The 4746-nt window shown below is 43.4% G+C and overlaps 1 long non-coding RNA gene across 1 annotated transcript; it reads right to left on the bottom strand.

Annotated features, from left to right (window-relative positions):
- Positions 1-1657: 1657 nt before the first annotated feature.
- LOC133858103 (uncharacterized) lies at positions 1658-3757 on the bottom strand. Its single transcript, XR_009898434.1, has 3 exons — positions 3260-3757; positions 2779-2814; positions 1658-1809 (listed from the first exon to the last, which is right to left on the bottom strand). It is a non-coding gene; the product is annotated as an uncharacterized LOC133858103 (long non-coding RNA).
- Between the last annotated feature and the right edge of the window lie 989 nt (positions 3758-4746).

Raw genomic sequence — 4746 nt, 5'->3', positions numbered from 1 at the left:
AAAGGCTGGTGAATAAAATGTTCCAAGCGCAAATCGGGCGGAATATGGAGGTCTATGTTGACGACATGCTTGTTAAGAGCCTAACTACTGGAGGTCATGTCGCCGACCTAGCAAAAGTGTTTGAGAATCTGAGGAGATACCAGATGAAGCTGAACCCGCAGAAGTGTGCTTTTGGGGTTGACTCCGGAAAGTTCTTGGGGTTTATGGTGTCTCATAGGGGAATCGAAGCAAATCCGGATAAAGTTAAGGCGATATTGGAAATGCCATCCCCTCGGACAATGAAGCAATTGCAGCGATTGACCGGAAGGTTATCAGCTTTGAGCCGTTTCGTTTCCCGGTCGTCGGACAAATGTCTGCCCTTCTTTAGGGTGCTAAAGAAGGCTTTCAGTTGGACAGAAGAATGTGAGAGAGCCTTCGGGGAGCTGAAGACCTACTTGACCAACCCCCCACTCCTAAGCCGACCGGTGGAAGGTGAGATCCTCTATATGTATCTTACGGTGTCACAAACCGGGGTCAGCTCGGTATTGGTAAGGGAGGAATCGTGCAAGAAGAGACCGGTGTATTTCACAAGTAAGGTATTGCATGGGGCGGAGGAGCGTTATCCTCGTATCGAGAAATTGGCGTACGCTCTGGTGATCTCGGCCCGGAAATTAAGGCCCTACTTCCAGGCCCACGCGGTATGGGTCCTCACCGAGTACCCCCTTCGGAAGGTGCTGCAGAAGCCGGACCTGTCGGGAAGGCTAGTTAACTGGGCGATTGAGTTGGGAGAGTTTGATATCGAATACCATCCCCGGACCGCAACAAAGGCACAGGCTTTGGCCGATTTTGTGGTTGAGATGACTGAGGGTCCAGGAGAGGAAGGATCATCAAAAGGACCGACTTGGGTTGCCTATGTTGATGGTTCCTCGGCAGGAGGGGGGAGCGGAGCCGGAGTAGTGCTCCGAGGGCCTGATCGAGAGGAGTTCAGGTACGCCCTTAAATTTGATTTCCCTGCCACTAATAACGAAGCCGAGTATGAGGCTGTGCTTTCGGCCATGGAAATCACGTGGCGAATGGGCATAACGGATATGGAGATTCGGAGTGACTCGCGGGTAATTGTCGAGCAAATAAATGGAAGTTATGCCACGCAGGAAACAAGGATGTCCGAATGCCTCAAGAAAGTACACTAGTTCTACTCATACTTCAACAGGATCGTTATGGTTAAAATTCCCCGGGAGAAGAATTGGTTGGCAGACGCTCTCTCACGGATTGGATCAGGAATGGACCCCCCGACGTCGGTAAGGGGCTGCAAAGTCCTAATCAAAACTCACCCCACAGTGTTACCGGCGGGAGAGCTAATGCAAGTGGAGGAGGTGGACCCCGAATGGGCTGCTGAAATCGTACGGTACCTAAGAACAGGTGAGCTTCCGTCGGCCAAAGAGGATGCTCAGAGGATCGTCCGCCAATCGGCGCGTTACGTTCTAGTTGGAGGAACTTTGTACCGAAGGGGGTATTTGTAACGCCCCCAAACCCACTAAGGGTTAGGTTCGTCCATTTTTCCATTAAAAAAAAAAAACTCCTAAGATTCATAAGGTCCGTCAAATAACTTAACTAATATGCTGATTCAAATAAATCACAATTTTAAAACTCGAAGCTTCAATAAATGCGGAAACGATAATTTAGAAAATTTAATTTTTAGAGATTCAATAACTGAGAATTTAAAGAAAGCTAAATTTGTTGTGCAAGTGCACTTATTAAGGTAACATAATTGCAATGTTCTAATGCATTCCTAGATCCCATCCCGGCCGCCTAGGTTGCTCTGCTCATAACCTGAAAACAAAACAAATAAGGGGTGAGCAAAAAAAATGCTCAGTAAGGAAATCCTCAACCATAAAACAGTTGAGTTGAATTCTTTTCTTTAAAATCTCCAAAATAATTTATTTATCCGATGCAGTTCAAATCATAAATATCACTTATCACTGTTTACAAAAGATAATCTTCTTTAAAAGAATTCTCTCTTAAAACATGGAATCCAAAACAAACTGTCCAAACTTCTTGTGTCATATCATTTATCAATTTGAAATTCAACTCTCAATAACCAGGTTAAAACCCATTCCTTTATACCAAGATATAATATATATACTTGAAATCAATCATTTCTCATAATAGGGCCCCTGTACACCATTACGCCCTGTGTAAATAGGGTTGCGCGGTCTTTGCTGTGACCATGGCAGGTAAACTGTGGCCACAGGCCTGCCCCGTCAGCTAATTAATTAAAGTGCACTTAGCATGACATAGAGACGGATTACCGCTTTCTCAACGTTCTTCAGCGGGTGCGCTTCCATCTCAAGCAACGGTACCGAGCTTAATCTCTGCGAATCTCTGTGAATATATCTGGGGCCAAAATAATAATCTCCTCCACACACGTGCCTCATTTATAAAAATCTCATTCTCACAAATTATTCTTATTCCTTTGATAACTCTTGAGGCAACGTGTGGGAGGGTTTTTACTCTCATTTTCTCATTAATTTCGAAAAACTATAACTTCCCGTCTCGGGAACCAACTACACAATTTACGAATAACTAGAAATCATTTATAACCAAAGCTTCTTTTAAAACAGTGATTTCAAGATTAACATTTATAACGACAACTTTCATGTCAAAACTATTTTTAAATAGTCCTTCATTAATCAATAAAATTTGAAATACAGAACGAGAACAATTAATTGAAAATATGCTATTAAAAGGATCAAGATTTAAGACATAAAACAATTTGAGAAGGGGTAGAGGATCCCTTACTTGGACTTTCCATTAGCATCGGGATCAAGCTTTTACCTAATAAAACACAAGGATGAATTTAGTGGAGCGTTCTGATATTTCAATTTAAGACTTAAACTAAATTATCTTATGTGTATATTCTACATGATGTGTGACTATAATTCTCCAAGTTGTACTGCTCATGAATATAAAATCTCTAACCCAATTCACTGCAGATATCTGAAATCACTAATTTATGACTTCTCTTGAAATTCAAAAATAATCTAACTAACGCCACAACCTTAGTGAACTAAATCCTCAAATCCATAGCTCAACACTCCATAAATATACACCCAATCAGCTGACAGTAGAACCCCCAAAATTATAATCCAACCAAACCCCATCATTAGTCAATAAAATCCCCTAATCAATCCATAGAAAACTCCCATAAATCATAAAATCCTAATTTCACAATAATCCAATCAATCCACAAAATAAACCATCATAGGTTGTTAGAAATTACCCCAAGGATCTTTCACCGGAAAAGCCACCGACTTCGCCGGAAAAGCCACCGGAAAATGCACAGGAATAACCGGGTCTTCCTCTCGGGTCGTCAGGTCACCGGGTCGGGTTTTCGGGTCAGGGGCTTCGGGCTTCGTGGATCGGCCGGAAAGTCACCTTAGCTCGCCGGAAATCGGCATCTGGCCGCCGGACATGGAGGATCGAACCTCCAGGAGGTTCGGGTCGCACGGGTTCTCCCGGATCCGTCGGGTTTGTCTCGCGGTCGCGGGTCGCACCAGTTTGATGGGTCTTCCGGGTTCAACTCCCCCTACCGATCTCTCACTCTTCTTCTGTCTCTGTCTCATCTCGTCTATGCTCTCCCTATTCTCTCCCTCTCACTCTTCTTCCCTGATCGTGACTTGGGCGGAAGGAAGAAGAAAGAAAGAAAAAGTAATGAAGAAGGGGAAAGTTGACGAAAAGAAAGAAGAGGAGAATTATTAAAGGACAAGAACAACTTGCCGTGCAAGTTCCTCTACTTAATGATTAAGCCACTTGGCAAGAAATAGGAGAATAGAAGAAGGAAGAAGAGAAGAAAAGAAAGAAAATAAATAAAATAATAAAAAGGTAATCAACTTGCTTGCAAGTTGTTTACTTTTTTATATATTATTAATAAATTATATATATATATATATATATATATATATATATATATATATATATATATATATATATATATATATATATATATATATATATATATATAATTGGGATATTACAGTATTCCTTTCCCTTGCTAAAATGCTTGCCGAGCGAAGTTGCGGATTACGTGCTGAGGGAAGTGCGCCACGAAGTATGCGGAAATCATTCAGGAGCTAAGGCTCTAGCGAACAAAGTTATCAGGGCAGGATACTACTGGCCGACGATGAGTAAGGACGCGGTGGAATTAGTAAGAGCTTGTGATGCGTGCCAGAGATTCTGTCGTATCCCCAGAAGTTCCCCGGAATACCTTCATTCAATTACCACTCCCTGGCCGTTAGCCAAGTGGGGTGTCGACATCGTCGGACCCCTGCCGACGGGAAAGGGTAACAAGAAGTTTGTACTGGTCACAGTGGATTACTTTACTAAGTGGGCAGAGGCCGAAGCACTCGCGACAATCACGACCGAGAATGTCATTAAATTCCTATGGAAGTCGATAGTGTGCAGATTCGGGATACCCTATGCCATGGTGACCGATAATGGTAAACAGTTTGATTGTAACCGTTTCCGTGAGTGGTGCTCCGAGCTGGGTATACGGAAGAGTTTCTCCACCCCTGTCTTCCCTAAGTCGAACGGCCAGGTAGAGGCCACTAACAAAACGTTGATTCAAACGTTGAAGAAGAAACTTGACCAGAAGAAGGGAGCATGGGTTGAGTACCTCCCGGAAGTGCTCTGGTCCTATTGGACTACGGCCAGGACCGCGACCGGGGAGACCCTGTTCGCCCTTACCTATGGGATGGAAGCAGTAGTACC

Source organism: Alnus glutinosa, chromosome 14, assembly GCF_958979055.1.
Source record: "Alnus glutinosa chromosome 14, dhAlnGlut1.1, whole genome shotgun sequence".
Lineage (NCBI taxonomy): Eukaryota > Viridiplantae > Streptophyta > Magnoliopsida > Fagales > Betulaceae > Alnus > Alnus glutinosa.
This window is presented reverse-complemented; position numbering and strand designations above follow the sequence as displayed.